This window comes from Zalophus californianus, chromosome 2 (genome assembly GCF_009762305.2).
Source record: "Zalophus californianus isolate mZalCal1 chromosome 2, mZalCal1.pri.v2, whole genome shotgun sequence".
NCBI lineage: Eukaryota > Metazoa > Chordata > Mammalia > Carnivora > Otariidae > Zalophus > Zalophus californianus.
In genome coordinates this window covers 3897152-3915185 of record NC_045596.1, presented here as the reverse complement: position 1 = coordinate 3915185, position 18034 = coordinate 3897152, and the positions used below count along the sequence as shown (strand labels likewise).

The 18034-nt window shown below is 55.1% G+C and overlaps 1 protein-coding gene across 1 annotated transcript in view; it reads left to right on the top strand.

Moving 5' to 3' along the window:
- The window catches only part of SORCS2 (sortilin related VPS10 domain containing receptor 2), a 462241-nt gene that overhangs the window by 161942 nt on the left and 282265 nt on the right, over nt 1-18034 (top strand). The window lies entirely within an intron of this gene.

Sequence of the window (18034 nt, the reverse complement as noted above, 5' to 3'; positions counted from 1 at the left end):
AAAATTAACTTTGAATAACTAATGAATTATGGTAAAAAAGCCATGTATTCTATGTGCAGTATTCCCCTAGCGCTGGAGTTCTCCCGTTCTCCTTGATCGGTAAACTTGGTCTTGGTTTGCTGGCTGTTCGGGCTGATCTTCTGGGGGAGGGGCCTGTTGCCGTGGTTCCCAAATGTCTTTGCCGGAGGCGGAATTGCCCCGCCCTTGTCGGTCCGGGCTAAGCAAGCTGCTCCGGTTTGCTCTCAGGAGCTTTTGTTCCCTGCAAGCTCTCGGTACAGCTTTGGAGGACCAGGGTGAAAATGGTGGCCTCCCACTCTCCGCCCGGAGGAGCCGAGAACTCGGGGCCCCGGTCCTCAGTGCGCCCCCAGAGTAAAGCAGTCACTCCCATGTCCCCGGTCTCCGGCCGCACTCCGTGCTCACCTGGCCTGTGATTGCACATTTCTATGTCTGGCACCCGACCCCGTGTGGAGCCTCCAAACCCAGTAGATCCCTGCGGTGCGCTTCCGCGCCGCTCCTCCCAGGTCCATCCCCTCATCTTTTAAAATAAAGTCCACTTTGCAGGGCTGGAGGCTGAGCAGGCAGAGCCCAGCACAGAGAGAGACACAAGCATGTGACATATGACAGCTGCTGAGTGAGCCATCACCCATCCTTCTCTTAAGAAGCCACCCTACACCCTAGCCGGGGGACGGGGCAGGGGAGCAGTGGTGGTTCTCAATCTAGGCCAATATTGATTTTTTGGACCTCCTAATTTTGCTGTTGTGACTGTTGCAGGGGCCAGCCCGTGCATTGTCGGGTGTTCACCATCTCCCTTGAGCTCTTCACACCAGATGCCAATAGTCGCTGGCAGTCAAAAAAATACCAGATGTCGCTAAGTGCCAAATGTCTGCTCTTTAAGAACCACTGCCCTGACCCCCGGGGGCCCGGCCTGTGAGAATGTCTGTGCCATATCCACCCCAGTGCCCTTCTGGCTTCTCTTGTCACTATGACAACTCTCTGTCCTGCATTCCAGCCACGCGTGCTCGTGGTGATGATCGGGGTGTGTGTCATTTCCCCAGGGAATGTGACTGTGTGCTGTCTTTGTGTGGACTTGCATGTGTTTATGTTTCTCTCGGATAGATGCCGAGGAGTGGGGTAGCTGGATCTTATGATAGTGTGTTTTAACTTTATAAGCAAATTGTTTCGAAGGAGCTGTGCCATTTTGCCTTCCTTCCGCCAAGGTGCCAGAGTTCTAGTTGCTCCACCTTCTTGTCAACACTTGGTACTGTCAATTTTGAAATTTTAGCCATGCTCATAAGAGTGCTGATCTATCTCATTGTGATTTAATTTGCATTTCCCTAATAACTAATGATATTGAGCATCTTTTCGTGTGCTTTTTTTGCCATCCATATCTTTTCTTTGGTAAAGCAAATGTTTGCTGTTTCTGGTTATTTTCTGTTGTGCTGTTTGTATTATCAAATTGTTAGAGACCTTTTTATGTTCTGGATTCAGATCCTTTGTTGGGTGTATATTTTGCAAACATTTTCTCCCATCTGTGATTTGTCTTTTCTGTTTCTTAACAGTGTAATTCAGGTGTAAATTTTTAGTATTCATGAAGTCCAATTTATCCCTATGTATTTTTTTATGGCCCATGCTTCTGTATTTTATCTAAGAATTTTGACCAGAAGTCAGAGAGATTTTATTCCCTGTTTTATTCTAGAATTGTTATAGTTTTAGAGTTTACATTTAGGTCTAGGACCCATTGTGAGTTGGTTTTTGTCTATGGTGTGAGGTAAGGGTTGAGATTTGGGTTTTGTTTTGCTTTTTGTTTCTCTGCAGATATATGTCCTATGGACTCAGCACCATTTGTTGAAAACACATGATTAATGATTAATTGATTAATTAGCTATTACTTTTAAAGGAGTGGAAAGAGATAAGGGGACTTTCTTGGAAGAAGGATGGAGTTAGTTCATTAACACCTGTGGTGTGGAAATAATCTTAACCCAACTGAGAGAGGAAGGGAGGAGAAAAGCAGAGGACAGCTGAGCTTCCGCTGGGCTCCAGGTCTGTGTGACAAGCTCATTTCACCCAGATTTCTCCCATTGCAATGGAAATTGGTTGCCACGTAGGCAGTGGCAATGGGATGTCTCCCAGAGCCCTAGGCTTTGGTTTTCCAGATGGAGTGGCTCGACCTGCCCACTTTCTACCCCTCTATTCACACCCTCCGGCCAAATTTGCTCTGACCATGCATGGCTCAAGGCCCAATGAGGCCAAGGCCGGCATCTTGGTGGCTGTCAAGGGCTGAGGGCCCTACTCACTGAGAAGCCCACACATTTGCAGGAAGTACTCAGAGGTGGCCCCTCCAGCTCTGTGTCATGTCCTGATGGGGACACAGGCTCAAGTGCTGCCACGTCACCCTGATTCTGCAGCCACCTTATGTTCTGCCTACCTCTTTGCCTGGGTGCACAGTAGGCAAGGGTGGGAAAGGCCTTGAACTGGCAAAACCCACCCAGAGCTCACTTCTATGGTGGGGCCTTCTGTGTTTGGTTTGGGATTTTGCTGCAGAAAAATTAACAAATCCCCAGTCTGGACTGGGAAAGGAGTGGTCCTCAAAAAGAAATATCTGGCTGACTCCATCTATCATCAGGGCTCCGGGCACAGTGATGAGGAAAGGCAGTGTGTTAGCTAATCCGTGGTACGTGAGAGGAGTTGAGGGCCCATAAGGCTACCTTGTCCAGCTCCAGCTTACATGAATCCCCTGCAGCATCCCGACCAGCTTGCCCCCCACTGCTTGCTTACCCTCGGTGATGAGGAGCTCACTACTCTGATCAAGGGGAAACTCTGCTTCAGATGGAATGACTGTGTCTTTTCTAACTCCTGGAGTCAAGCGTGGAGATGCAGAGTTATCAAATAAGGGTATCAGGCATTTCTATCAGTGTCTTATTGATACGATACATGGAGAATTCCAGGAGCACCAAGGCCAGCCCTGTGGGCCATTCTCACGGGGCATGAAAACCCTCCCATTCTTGCCTCCTGCATTGGGCCTTGTGGCCTCGTGGAACCATCAGCAGGGCACTGCCCCTGGGTTTCTAAAGCAAGGGCTTGGCCGGGCCAGCCAGTGGGAATAGTTGCCTCACACGAGTCCAGTTCTCATGTACAGTAGTGGTGAGCATGAGCAGGAGGCCAAACCCCACTACCTGGGTTTGCATGGAGAAGCATCTCAGGTCAGGCTGGGCCCCGCAGAACCAGCCTGGGCCAGCCTCGTGGAAGTGGGAGTAGTAGCCGGACTAGAAGCAAACACAAAACACCAGATTGCATAGGCCGCGCTGCAGTGGTCACCCACCCGCCCGAGAACCCTTAGAGGTGACTGTGAGAGTCACAGGGTGTCCCCAGAGGGGTGGCCAGGAACAGACGTGTCTGGTTTTCAGTAGGCCTTTCTCCTCCACCATCTCGTGCAAGCTCCTTTCTCCCATCATCGGCCACCGATCAGCTGTGTGCAAGTTCCTTAACTTCCCTGAGCACCAGCTGGAAAACGTAATTGCACCGAATCACAGCCTTGTTGTGGAGATCAAACCGGGTGAATGCTTGTAGCTTGGAAAGTTCCAGATGAGTGCCGTGATGGGAACACCTAAGCCAGGCGATCATGAGGTTCAGCGTGAGAACACATGGAGGCAAGTCTCACACATAGCAGGAGCCCCGCGGAGGATGGCTGGCCACGTGTGTCTGGCGGCGTGAAGGCCCATCTGGACAGATGGGTACTGCGTGCCGCTATAACAAACATGACCTCTTTATCGCAGAATTTCCCCCCGAGGCTGTAAATAGAAAGCATTCTTACTATAGAAAACCTGGCAAGTGTGCAAAAGAGGAAAGAAAACCATCACTGCACCCAGAGGTCACCAGTTCTGCATTCAGACACTTTCTGTCTGGTCAGTTTCCCGCACGGGTGTCTGTGTATCTGTCATCTGTCCATGGGTTTCTTCATATGTGCATATAAACTTAACAGTCACAACGAAGAGAAGGTGGGAAACATGCCAAGTTAGTTTATCAGGTGTTTACTGCTCCCCCGCTGGGTGCTGGTCCTGCCCCAGCCTGGGGTCCAAGTGTGGGTATGAGGCATGGTCGTTGACTTCAAAAGCAGACAAAGACACAAATTTTCAGTGTCGTATGGAAGCGCAGGGAGGACCTGCTGTATATGAATTGCAAGTATTTTTTCACGTAATATTGTATCATGAGTATTTTCTCAGATCATTGTTTGTCTTTTCCCCCTGTGCTTTGTGTTTGCTGATTGAGTTAAATGGCTTTGCTACAGTTGATGGAAACTTTCGCTCAATAGGCATTGCTCCCCGGCTTGGTATTACAAGTAAACAGCGCCGAGATGAACTTTGAATGTTGACAAGCAGATTTGTTAGCCCAGCCCCAGAACCAGGGACAGAGGCAGGGGTGACAGATCAGACCTTCTGCCAAGGGTCTGATTCCGGAGAAAGGGACGATCTTGCAGAAAGTTGCTTGGCTGTGGTCTTAGCTGGAGCCCGGCAGACATTTATCACTGCAGCATCCCCTCTGAAAGCCAGGACCGCATCGGGATGCGTGTTGAAATAGTTCTGCCAAATTTGCTCCATCATTAACTTTCCATCACTGTTAATTTTAGACAGGGCTCTTCATTCATGCTTTTTGTCTTTGTCAAGTTGGTGGAGATGGGTCTGTTTTCAGCCTGATGTGCTGGCGGTGGGGCGCTCCTGCACCCGGGACGGGGGGGTGCCCTCCGCCACAGCTGGTCGTGACACGCCGGGGTTGTGATTTAGCTGCATCAGTCAGGAGGCTTACACGGGGAGCCTGATTTGACAGGTCTGTTGGATAATGCGTCACTCCGGTGAAGGGAGCATTCTGTCTGATGTACTTAATGTACAGTTCAGCCATATGTTCGGGTCCCAGCAGATTCATTCCCATCCTTGTCCTTCGGAGGGAGATGCACTGACTTCACCCTGGGGAGAGTGTCTTTGCAGAGATTTCTCAAAAATGAAGTTCCTGTTTGGGTCCACAAGTCCAACCCTCCCATCTTTTTCTTCTCTCCAACAAGTGACAGACATACCCCAGTTTTCATGACAAAGGAGATATATATATATATATATATATATATATGCATATTTATATATATATATTTTTTTCTCCCCTCTGCTTTTAGCTAGAATTCCTTAGCCTACCCTGAAATATTTAGAGAAGCCAGGGTCATGTTTATTTGTGACAGGTGTATTTATATCAAATACAAATTTGAGAAGATGGGGTCACTTCCCTCCCCGCTAATGTTTTGTCCTTGCAGGGGGTCTGTTCAGATGATTTAAAGCACCTGATGGGGTGCCTCCCTCCCCACCGCTGGAGAACACCTGTGCGCTGGGCTTGGCTCATGGCATTGCCAAGCTGCTGTCAGTTTCTACCACACTCTCCAGGCCCACTGCCCGTTCAGATGGTCCCTGGTGGCTGAGAATTAACCAGCTGGTTGGTCTGTCCAACCAGAGCATGGGCTTTGAAGGGTCACATGTCTCTTCTTGCCCCGTTGTCCACCCTGGACACAGGCTAATTCTTGGCATTTTTAGCTGCCCTTGGCTGAGACAGGCAGCAGACGGGAGCCCCTTGGCCGATCCTGCTTAATTCTCCAGTAGCACACACAGCCTGCCTTTGTCTGATCTGGTGCCCTCAGTGGGTCAGCCACACACGTGAAAACAGAAGTGTGCGGTTTTCGTGGAATTCTGTTGCCCTCTGGGGCCCTGGGCCTGGGAGGGTGGCTGAGGATGCCGGGTTGGAGGGGCACATCCAAGAACGGGCAGCTCTCCACTTGGACTAGCTGTGAAGATAAGGATTTTTTTCAGTAATTGCACGCAGGCTGTGGTTTACCCCCCTGCTTTATTTGTTTGTACCAGGTCAGCAGGAGCTGGGTGATATGACCTTGGGCAGGGGAGAGGTCCTTGGGCTGCTGCTGGGTCTGCAGGGTGGCCGTAGGGAGCAGACCGGCCTGCGTGGCCCCACCAGGTGGAGTTAGGATCGACTCAGGGAGATAGGTTCAGCTAAACCTGCAAGGGCCTTTGGGAGGTGGGGAGCACCCTGTCATAGGGGCTATGCAAGCTGAAAGCCTGCCATGCTGGGGTGCTGCAGGTCTTGCGGTGATGTTTGAATGAGGCTGCGCCATCCACAGGTGAGACTTGCATGGCATCAGGGTGCCCACTAAGCATTCTTCCAGTGGGCATGCGGGCATTACTGGTGTCCTGTCTTATAGATGGGTGGCTTGCCAAGCCGGTTAGCAAGACTGGGGCGGAACCCCCCAGGCCCCGAGGTCTTTGGACTCTTTCTAAGCAGGAGGCAAGGGACTCCCTGGGAATATGTCCTTTGTGTGTCAGATTTACACTAAGACCTCCAGGAAAGTCCCGAGGTCCCTTAGATGGGGTGCGATTAGAAAACACGGTGAGGACAGCTGTAGAAATCTGCTTCTTAGAAATCGCCAAATGTTATTTTAAAAGCGCTTTGCTCGAAGTACTTCATCTCTGACATTCACAGCATGACTGTGACGACAGGCCTCATTCCGGGTCCCTCCCCAGTCTGCCGGAGGCACCCTGGCTTCTCGCCGGGGACAGCCTTAGGGAGACCGGGTACACCTGTCACAGGCCACCAAAGATTTCTCCCTACGGCCACTTCTAGAAAGGGCATGAGCCTTGGAGGATGTTCATGTAAGCAGTTTCTGAAGATGTCACCGGGAGAACCCCCTCCTGGGTGCAGTCTCCGCAAGGCCAAGGCTGTCACGGCTGTTCATGTGTCAGAAAGCCCAGATAAGGGCCTGCAGAGGCCACGATCACTGTTCTCAAAGACAGCTTAACACCTGCCTGGGATCCGGGGCCCCATGCAAGCCTCGCTCTATTTGAGGAGACTCGCTGAGGAGAATCGCTGCCCACGTTTACAGCTCTCGCCTATGAGCCTCCGTGGCTTTTTGGCTTTACAGAAATAGCATCCACAGGGAGGGGCTGGGTTTTGTTGTCCCCTTGGTGTTGTACAGAAGCTGAAGTGGCTGAGAGCTTTCGACAATCTCCCTGATGCGTCCTGTCATGTGGGAGCTGCATTTGTGAGGTAGTGAGCTCCCCGTCACTGGATTCCTGCATCATCGTTGGGGCTTGGGGAGGAAGCTGAAGTGGGGCATTCTGCATTCAGAGAAGCTGGATGTTTTTCCAAGTCTTCTGCTTCCAGGGAGGAGCCAGGAGAGGAGCATCCAGTGACCCTCAGGGCCTGGAGGGACCCCCCCCCCCCATCTTGTTTCCATTGTCTTCCATGCTACAATAAGGACAGCAGCCTGAGCAGGGGTGAGCATGCTTCCAACAGCTCTGTGGTTCCCTTTAACAAAGCGAGGGCAGGCCTCAAGCCCTGGCTCGCTCATCTTGGGCAGACGGCGCGCGTGTGCGGTAGGAGGGAATGAACTGTTTTCATCATGCTAGCTTTCCACTTGTGGAAACAGTGTGAAGTTTTCTGTTTAAGTAAAAGAAGTGAATTGATTAAAAAAAAAATCACCTTAATAACATAGCCTCCTGAGGGGTGATTCTGGTACGGATGGCGCAGGTGGGCCCGGAGGGATCGACACTGGACGGTGGTCCCTGGTCCCGTGCCGATGGGATGACCATTGACCTGTGAGCCCAGCTGAGAGTGTCTGGCACAGGGGCTCCCAGACGGACCCGTGGACCACCGCGCTGGGAGGTGAGTCCCCAGGGGGGCCGGCCGTGTGGCATCAGAGGCCAGCCTTTCCCAGGAGGTGACATCAAAGGCATGTTTGCACCATGGCAGCTGTACCTGAAAGCTCCTTTTCTGCAGAGAGCCCACTTTCCCAAAGCTGCCCTCCCCCTCCCCCCACTTCCTTCTCTCTCTCTCTGTCCCAGAACAGTAGACACATCTACTTCCAAGCCTCCCCAGATGTCCCTCGGGAGGGGCAGGGTCGTTCCTGCCCACTTCTGCAGTGACAGCCGGACTCCAGGGCACAAATTCTGGCCACAGCCACATGCAGCCCGAGCACCTACCATGTGCCGGGTGCTGGGGAGGCAGGACAAGTGAGTCCTTGTACTCCAGGAGGCTTCAGTGCAGGGGGGCAGTCCCCCAATTGTGAACCGTCAGAGGAGGCGAGATGTGATGGGGTCAGCGGTGGTGACGGGGACGAGCCTCCTTCCCTGCACCAGCTCCTCGCCATCCCAGACGTGTGGGCGCCAGCCTCAGAGCTGGCCCTTGAGGAGCCCCCACGGGGAGAATCAGCAGATGAATGAGGAGTCAGGGGTACAAGGTCAAAGGACACGGAGTCATTGGGAAGGTCTGAGATGGGGGGGCTTTGAATCCCCTGGGGGAACCCTGAAGGGTGGGTGGTATCACTCGTGGGGTTGGGGGAGGAATTTTAGGGTGAGGAATGGGGTGAGCCAGGCCCCAAAGCAGGGTAGAGCTGGAGGTGTCTGGAGCTGGCAGCGGTGGGTGATGGGCAGGTCTTGACTGCCCGCGAGGGAGTCTGGGCAGCAGGAGACACCATGGTGCTTATGCCTGGGGGTGGGCATCATCCTCCTCCTGTGTCTTTATGTAGCTTTACCGTAGGCTGTAAAGTGAGTTCCCAAGTGACATGTCCAGGCTGAATCCAGAGTGGATGGCCTAGTAAGGCCCAGAGAGCAGGCCCCTCCAGAGAGGACCCAAGGCCGGCAGTTTCACGGGGATGAGCCCGGACAGGGGAATGGGAGGTGCTTGCGGGCCCCATAGACTGGTTGGGTCCCAGGCCGGTCTGTAAACCCCAAAATGGGGTGAACAACTCTGCTGATGGGCCTGTCTATACATTTATGGGTTTCCTGGGTTTCTTCACAGGGTCCCGTACTGGAGGAAATGTCAGAGTCAGTGTTCTGGGTTGAGGGGAGGGGTATCGTGACCCATCTGCAATGGGGGTTTTCGGCTGCAAGTCTGGCATGCAGGGGGTGGGAGCTGTGGGGTGAGGCAGGGGAGAAGGGGCTGGACCATGGTGGGCTGGTGGGGAGGCCATGGGGCTGTGTGTCTTGCAGACTCAGGGCTCCATGTCAGGACCCACGGGACACGGAGGCACCCACAAATTGTTTTAATTTCCTTTAGCATCAGAAGAAGAAAATTTTTAGGTCAAGGAAATGTTTTGATATATAATACAAATATATTCTTTTTTATGCCAGTGCAGCCATAAAATATAATTGTTCATATTTTTTTTTTATGGAGGAAGTAACCCATGAAATGCTGAAGTGCCTCAGGCCCCCAGAAGTCATTTTGCTCCCCAGATGGCTAAGAGGGGTGGATTCCAGAAATGGGAACTGGATTTCATTGTTGGTCTCTCCCACCAGCTTTCTCGAGAAGATAAATTAGTCTTTGCAGAGCTCAGATGGGCCCCGAGTGGCTTCTCTCCAAGCTGGTATCTGGCCCACCGGGCCCCCTGCTTCCCTGAGACACAGGCCTTTGGGGGTGAGCGGCCTGTCTGGATAAAGCCACGGGACATTTTCAGGGGCTGCTGTGGCCAACATCCTGGCCCTCCCAGTTGGAGGCAGCCAAGGGCTCCCCTCCCACCACCTGCCCTTCCTTTGTTCTGGGCCCCTCTGCTCAGAGGTGACAGCACCATTTGCAAAGAGAAATTCTTGGAAGTGGTGAACATATGGTTCTCGTGCTGGGCACTGGCGAGGAGGAGGGGCAGGGCGTTGGAGCCTGGGGAGGGAATTTCTGTTTTAAAAACAGGAGTTTAAAAACAGACCGGCAGTTACCACCCTCCTGCGGGAGACGCCCCGGGCACTTTCTATGTTGAGAGAAGATCCATCCACGTGACCGCATTTCCAGTGACCGTTTATGGCCACGACCAGGTCTGAAAAATGCCAAGTCGGCCAGGTAGGCAGGCAGGAACATTGTTCCGAACAGCTATTGAACAGCTATGAATGGACGAACGAATGAATGAATAAGGATCTTGAAATTTCACTAATAATTTTCCTTAGGGCGACTTAGGAAGGAGTGACAGGTGGGATAAAGGCCAATTGGGTGGTTGGAAATGGAGAGTAAAGAGTATTTTCAAAGCACAGCCGGGGTGGAAGTCTACCAAGACCCATCTATTAACATACACATCATCCCTTAAACAGCTTAGATGTAAAATGCCATTTTCCACAGAGGGGTAACGTTCTCCATTTATTTTCTGCTGACTGCTTTTGATTTATAGGAGTCCTTTCGAAGCTTACTTCTCAACTCCCTTTTTTTTTAAACATTAGGTTTGGCGCCCGTGAAGGGTGCCTGATTGATGGGCCCTGGGCTCTCTGTGCTGGCGCATGCGGCCGGGATGAGAGCTAGAGCTTTCGGAGGCAGGAGCCCGGCTGCCCCTGGGAGCCCCCCTGTTCCTTCCTCCCGTCTGGGGTGGTGGGAAGGTCACCTGACTGTGGGGTCAGGCGGGGCCCCCGGTGGAGACCGCAGCCCTGCCAGGGCCCAGCTGTGTCCCCTGCATCAGGCTGAGCTTCTGTGTCCTCATCTGGAGAATGGGTGCGTGCCCATGTCCGTGGGCTGCCACAACGCATCTGCGTGGTTAAAGGGCAGACACGTATCACCTTGCAGCTCTGGAGGCTGGAAGCCCAGGGGTGAGGTCTGGGCAGGTTGGTTTCCTCCGAGGGCCCAGAGGGAGAAGGGTTCCCAGCTCTCTCCCAGCGTCTAGTGACTTCAGACATTCCTTGGCTGTAGACGGGCATTTCCAACCTGTGTCTCCGCGCTGTCTTCCCTCCGTGTCTGTCTGTGTCCAAATGTCCTCTTTTTGTGAGGACACCAGTCATATTGGATTAAGAGTCCCCCACCCCCACCCATGATCTCTGGTAATTCCTCTATTTCTAGAGAAGGTCACACTCCCAGGTTCCAGGGGTTAGGACCTTTTGGAGGGATGTGAATCGACCTATAACCTGGTCTCCGAGGTGCCACCAGAGCCGGGCCTGGGGAGGACATCTTACTCAGCACCCCCCACTCCAGCAGCTTCTCCATCTGTCCTGCCTGGGGACTAGAGACAGAGGGACAACCATGGCCCTGCCCTTAGGAGGCTGCCGTCTCCGGGAGGAAAGAACAGGGCATGCCAATGAGCCACGTTTGTGGGAGAGCCACCGTGTTTGCCTCCTGCGGCGGCAGCAACAAAGCACCCCAGGCTGGGGATGGAGGCAACAGGGGTTTGTTCTCTGCCTGCTCTGGGGCCTGGAGTCCCGGATCAGGGCTCGCATGCAGGGCTGGTTCCCCCCCAGGCCTCTCGCCCAGCTTCTGGGAGTTTGCTGGTGATCCTTGGTTGTTCCTGGACTTGGAGACGCATCGCCCCGGTCTCTTCCTTTGTCTTCACGTGGCCTCCTCCCTGAAGACCATCTCTCCTTTTCTTTGTAAGGACACTTGTCACTGGATTTAGGGCCACTCCAGGATGATCTTGAGATTTTTTTTTAAAGGTTTTATTTATTTGACAGCAAGAGAGAGCACACAAGCAGGGGGAGCAGTAGAGGGAGAGGGAGAAGCAGACTCCCTGCTGCGCAGGGAGCCCAATATAGGACTCGATCCCAGGACTCTGAGATCATGGCCTGAGCCGAAGGCAGACACCCAACTGACTGCACCACCCAGGAGCCCCTCATCTCGAACTTTTTAGTTACATCCTAAAGGCCCCTTTCCCAAATAAGGTCACATTCAGAGGTTCCAGGTGGACATGCTTTGGGGGCCTGCATTCAACTCACCATATCCAGGCTCTGTGGGGACCCAAAGGGGGCCCCAGCCTCCACTGGAGGTGGTCGGAATGTTCCGGAAGTCTTCCCAGATAGACGTGCCCGAGGCAAGTCCGTCTAGAAACGCGGATGTGCGTGATGAGGAGGGGCGGGGGAGGCCAAGCCTGGCAGGGGAACCAGAAGCTGCGTGGAGGGAGAGCAGGGGCGAGGTGAAGAACACAGGGGGACTGGGCGGGGCCTGTTCAAGGTGCGCGGCTGTGCGTCCTGCGTGTCTGGAGCGCCCTGTCCTTGCCCGCGGTCATCCCTTCCTTCTCCAAACCCTGCCAAGTGTGGCTGCGGAGGTGGAGATGGCGCCCTGGTCCCCGCCCTGGATGCTCCTGGGAGTAGGTCAGTTTGTGCGGTGGGCTGAGGCCTTGTGAATAAATCCTTCTTAATGTGGCGTTTGGGTTGGACGGGGGCTCTCAGAGGAGTGGTGACAGACGGCCAGGCCGTGGTCTGAAATTGGAACCGTAAAACATCCACGCAAAGCCTGATGGAAGGCCTCGTGGGGACGTTGCCCGTCGCTGTGAGCTCCTGGCAGGGGAGGGGCTGCCGCAGATGCATCTGGCTCAGGGCAGGACCCGCCAAGGCCAAGGACAGCCCCCTGCCGGCCCACCGTAGGGGAGGCAGCTTCGGGCACCTCTGGAGGCCAGAGCTGGGACTGGAGTCTGGCTTGGGGGAGGCATGCTTTGTTGCCACCTGTCCCCACATTGTCCTGCTAAACTGGGGTGCATGGGGGTGGGGGGAAGCCCTTCTTTCTCTAGGCTGGTCCCCTGAGGCCCATGGCTGAGCTCCAGGCCCAGCCCTGTGGTATCTGAGCTGTGTGACCTGGGACAGATAACCTCCCTCTCTGTGTCTCAACGTCCTCATCTGCAAAATGGGGACGGGCTGGTTCCCAGTGACCAGGGCCATGGGGAGGATTGCAGGAGATCACGTCCGCAAAGATCTTAGCAGGGGACCGGGACAGCGTGACTCAGTGCTCTTGTAATGAACGGTGGTGACAAAGAGGAGATTTTCATGGCGCAGGCACGCATGTGACGTACAGTGCCCCTGCCACGTTCTGTGGATTCTGGGGGCCGGAAGCGAGCCTCAAAGCCACACCTTCCAGGGAAGGCTGAGGCCAGTCGTGTCTCCGGAATGGGGAGGAATAGGGCTCTGGCGACACGGCTCTGCAGATGTCTATACTTCAGCTGCTCTGGGTAACGAGGGTCCCGCCAGTGTGGACACTGCAGGGACCAAGAGAATGCCCCCAAACCTACCCTGTGGATGCCGCATCTTATTGGCCTCTCCCAGGCAGAAAGGCCCATGGCCCCTAGTGGGCAGGGTTGCGGGTTCAAGGCCATGGCTTGAATGTGGCCGCAGGCCCAGCTGTGTCTCCGGGGACTCTCTGTGATGCTCGTCCGAGGTCCCCAGGGTGGGGAGGGGCGAGGCTCTGCTTTGTTTTCTCTTGTTTGCATCTGGGCGACCTACCTTTCAAGTTTCTCTCTTTTCTTATTATAACATTTTATTTTAAAATAACGGCAAGGAGTCACAGAGATAGTGCGGAGAGCTGGGTGTGACCTCCCCACCACGGGGCCAGAGCCAGGACCCTGGCGCAGACCCCTGCATGGAGAACATTCCATTTGGGCTAAAGCTGGCGCTCCTGTCCAGGACGCCCCGCCTGCCTTGTTTGGCACATCCTTTATGTACATTCTCCTTCATTCTTCCTGGGAGGGAGGGTTTGAGCTTCCTCCCAACCCCAGACCCTTATCAGAGACCCTCCTGCTGGCTCCCCAGGCTACCAGAGTGCTGTCCTGGGACCCCCTCGTTGTCTGGTCAAGCGCTTCTGCAAGTGAAGGGCCCTTCTAGAGTGGCCTCACAACTTCTGCTTCCAGAGAGCACTAGACTGGACCCTCCCAGACCCTCCCCTGCTCCCGGGGGCGGCAGCTTCTCGGTGGGGGACAGGGAGGAGGTTGCACGCGCACCACCAGCGAGATGGAGTCAGGTCCAAGTCTGGACTCGCCGGGCAGCCCCCGGCCTCCGTTCCTGCACTTGGGCGGCGGCAGGGCCCCAGCAGCCCGGGAGATTCAGAGCGTGACACGGCGGCACCGAGGGCGGCCAGGCCCATCTCTCACTCTGGTCGTGGAGGAGGGACTGGACAGTCATTTGTCAGGCAGGGCGCCAGGCCCTGTGAACATGGTAGCACACTTAAGATCCTAGCCTCTCAGGGATGTGTGGCCATTATCCGCCAGTGTTGCCGATTAGGAGGTGACACCAGAGCCAATGGGGACGCCACACAGCGTGTGAGGTTTCACACTCAGGCTTGGCCAGCTCCAAGGCTATGCGCCTTCCCCAGCAATGGGCCTCATCGGGGGCGCAGCAGGTGGTGAGGGGAAGGGGCCCAGCCCGGAGGACGTAATACTTGAGCAAACGCCGGCACCTTAGTCTGGAGACATCCTGGAAGGCTTTCTGGTGGAGGTGGTGTCTCTGCTGAGCCAGTAAGAAGGACCACCAGCTGAGTGGTGGAGAGGTGCAGGGGTCTGTCCGAGAAGAAAGGGCAACCAGCACAGAGGGGGGCAGATGTGTCTGAGGTGAGGGGCAGATGTGTTGGAGGTGGGGAGTCGGCAGGTTGAACAAACTCTCGTGGGCATCTCAGTATACACAGCGGCTCATGTAGACCGCCTCACACGTGTTACTAACCAGTACTCCCCAAACCAACCCCCTAACCCCAAGTGCTGTGCTCGCCGTGAGCACACCAAACTCCTCTCTTCTCTGTCCAGCTCTGGAAGCTGCATCATCATCCCCATGTCATAGACGAGCAGCCTGAGCTGCCCAGGGGCCAAGCCGAGGAATACACAGCTCATAAGCTGTAGAGCCAGGATCCAGATGAGACCCTCGGGCCTCCAGGAACATGGTCGTCCCCCATGAAGTCCTTCAAGGCTCTGCTGAGGAGCCTGGAGCCAGGGGGCTGGAGCGCTGTGTCAGGAGGGCTCTGGCAAGTGACGGGAGCCAGGCTCTCTGCTCTGCGGAAGATTCTGGTGGAGCGAGATGCCTCATGTAACAGCAGCTTTGGCAAGTAGGCCCACCTGGAGTGAGAACCTCAGGGAGCTCCTGGGGCCTGTGGGGATCCTGCCAGCTTAGAGAATCACGGAGGCCTCATGGCGTAAGTAGATGGAGAGGGGGTGAGGCTCCTGGGGTGGGTGGCAGGCGTGGATGAGGGCGGGCCTGAGCTAGCAGCCCTTGGTGTCTGCAGCGTGGCAGTGGGATTGACCAAGGCCTGGCCCTCGGAGAACCAGCACCTGCCCGCGTGGCCTTCTGAGCCCAGCAGTTTCTTTCCCCTCCCCCAGGCCGTCTTGGGCAGAGAGAAACAGGATTCCTCTCCCTGGTAGATAAATGCAGAATCGGCTCCCTTAAATGGACTGGATTTCTTCATCGAGGAGGCCTCTTGGGTAGAAGGTGTGCAGAGCCAAGCCCTGCTGCCTTCCTGGGGCCGTGGGGTGGGGGCCAGCCCTGCCTGCTGGTTGAAGGGGAAGGCCAGCATGGTGGGTCAGCAGGAAGCCCTTCCTCTTTTGTTCAGGCTGGGGAGAGCTCCACAAGGTGCTGTTCTAGAAAGAGCCACAGTCTTGGTTTCAGACCAGCCCGATTCCAGCTCTCTGGAGCGCATCCTTGCGGTCACTACTGCCCCAGTCTACACCTCTGCTCCCAATCCAGGCGGTGGGAATGATGGTGCCGATCTGCAGGGCTGTAGGGGGAAGCGAAGGAGGGGAATGTGTGTTCCGTCTCTCACGCTGCGCCATACCTGTGAGCATCGGGACGATGCTTGCACAGGCAGGGGGAGGGGGGTGGCGTCCGACACCCTTCCCCTGCCAGGACTCACAGCCGGGCCCGGTTAGGGTGACGCTGCCTGACTGCATTGTCACCTGGTCCAACACCTCCACAGCCCAGCCACCCCCCAGCTCAGGATCGGGTTTCTCGAGTGGCCTTCGCTGGGAGAGAGAGGTAACGGACATTTATTGAGTGCCAAATGAATGCATTCATCAGGGTCTAGTCTTCACCCTGCCACGGGCACCCGTCCCCCCCGGCATGAAAATGAGCATCTTTATTGTGTTTTGAGGGCAGGAGGGAGAAGGATTCCCCAGCATGAGGGCTGGGGAACGTCAGTCTTAGCTACCTGGGGTGACTGCTCGCCGGGGCGGGTGTGTGGCCCAGTGTGCGCACACGTGCCCGAGGTGTGAACACGCAGTCGGTGACTCAGCCCCGGGCTCAGTGTTAGCAGCAGTAAACGGTCTCCGGTGAGAATCTGCTGCTCCTTCCCGTGCCCCCTCCGCCACCTAAGAGTAGCCCCGTTCCCGTCCAGCGCGTCGTCGTGTGGCTGTGGGGGAATGCGACTACAGATCCTAACCTCGCTCATTTTCTTTTTCAGTTGAGATAACATTCGAGTGACCCGAAATTCACCATTTTAACCCTTTCCAAGTGTACAGGAGTCCGGTGGTTTTTACGTCTCCCGTGTGTTAACAGGATGTGGTGACACCGTGCTGTTGGTCACGTGGCTCCCTTCGCCTAGCATGCATGCTTCAGACCCGTCTGCACCGTCCCAGGTGCTCCCTCGCTCTTGTACAGCTGTGTGGTGCTCCCGAGGGTGGCCGGGCTGCAGGCCATCTATCCCGGCCTGTTTCCGGTCTCTGACTATTATGGTGTTGCAGGAAATGACTTTGGACCTCCATTATTCCATATGCACAAGGACGTCTACAGAATAGCTCCCCAGGAGCGGCCACGGGGTCGACAGGCTGTGGTTTTATGAGCTGTTCGGTGTTAGCTTCACTGTGGTTGTATCTTTATACCCCCACAGGCAGCATGTTGAAGGTCCTGGAATCTAGGGGCTCCTTTGCCAGCCGGTTCTATCTGCCCTGGACTGGCATCCTTCCAAGTACAGGTAGACAGTGACACCAGGGCCCACGGGCCTCACACAAAGGCCAGCCAGCAAGCTGCCACCTCCCAGACGTGCCCTGGCCAGGCTGGGGCCACCAGCCTGGGGAGCCTCCGGGAGGGACTGCCGGCGCTGATTTGCCCAGGAGGGAGGCCATCCCGATGTCCCTCACCTTCCCTCCCCACCAGTTGTGGATCAGCCTCCTCGACGAGTGTGGGATGTTTGTGTGGCCGACGAGCCTGTGCCGAGAATCACGTCCCGTCTGTAGGGCCAAATCAGGGGCCTCACTCCGGGGGCGCGGCCGTCAGCATCTCCGGAGAACAGGTGCAGCCTCAGAGCGCTTCTGCTCTCAGAAGACAAACCGGTCAGATTCCCAAATCGCTGTGAATATTTGGGTGGGTTCTCTTTCAAGTAACAGAATAAGAGTGATTCCCTCCAGTGATTTTGGTCATCAGCCCCATCCCCCAGGAGAACGGTTGACAGTTTTTAAAGTCTTTTGATCCCCATTCTCCGAGGCACCTTCACCTCCCAGTGAGGTTGGGAAGGATGGAGCAGGGACTTTTTTCTCATTTTTTTTAGACAAGTGCTCGGGCATGAGCAGTGGTGGGGCAGGTGAAACCAGCCGCCGCAGTCCACAGGCTGCCCTCCTGCTGGGGCCCAGGAACAGCCCACGGCCTCTCCAAGAGTTTCATCTTTTTTTGGAACAGGATGTAGGATGGTGTGGCTGGACCAGGCCCCCACAAAGACACACCCAGGAGGGCGCCTTAGCTCACAGCTCAGGACAGAAAGCATCCCTTTGTGTGCGCGAAGATCCCTGAGTGTGGGTGGCCTTCCCCCCTTCTGTGCATGGACGTGTGTTTACAGACGGCTTAACACACCTTGGCATGCTCTCCTGAGCATCCTGGAAGCCTGGAGTGTGGGGGGAATGTCATCATCGACGGGCCCACGGGACGGTGGGTGCCTGTGCTGCTGGGACCCTGGCTGTTCCTTCTCTGTGGATCCCCATGCCCGCCAGCGTGAGCAATAAGACTGTTTGTTGAATGAATACTTGAATTCACCATAAAACATCTTATTCTCTGCCTTCTTTTTTGACCTCCCTTTTCTCAACACTTGATGCCTCATTTATTCTGCGTGTTCCCATATCAAATGCTAGCTGTATGATCTTGGGGCCATTGTTTTATGTCTCTGTTCCTCAGTTTACTCATCTGTGTAATGGGCACAGTTGGTGCATGGTGGAAGACCCTGACCTCCTTCCCATCCTCAGCATCTCTCCAATGGGGCTCAGTGCATCATGGTGCAGAGAGCCAGGAGTGGGGTTCTGCGGGGATCCCTGGTCCGGACCCCTCCCCTCTCTGGGCCTCAGTCCTAGGTGGGCTCCTAACCCCGTGTG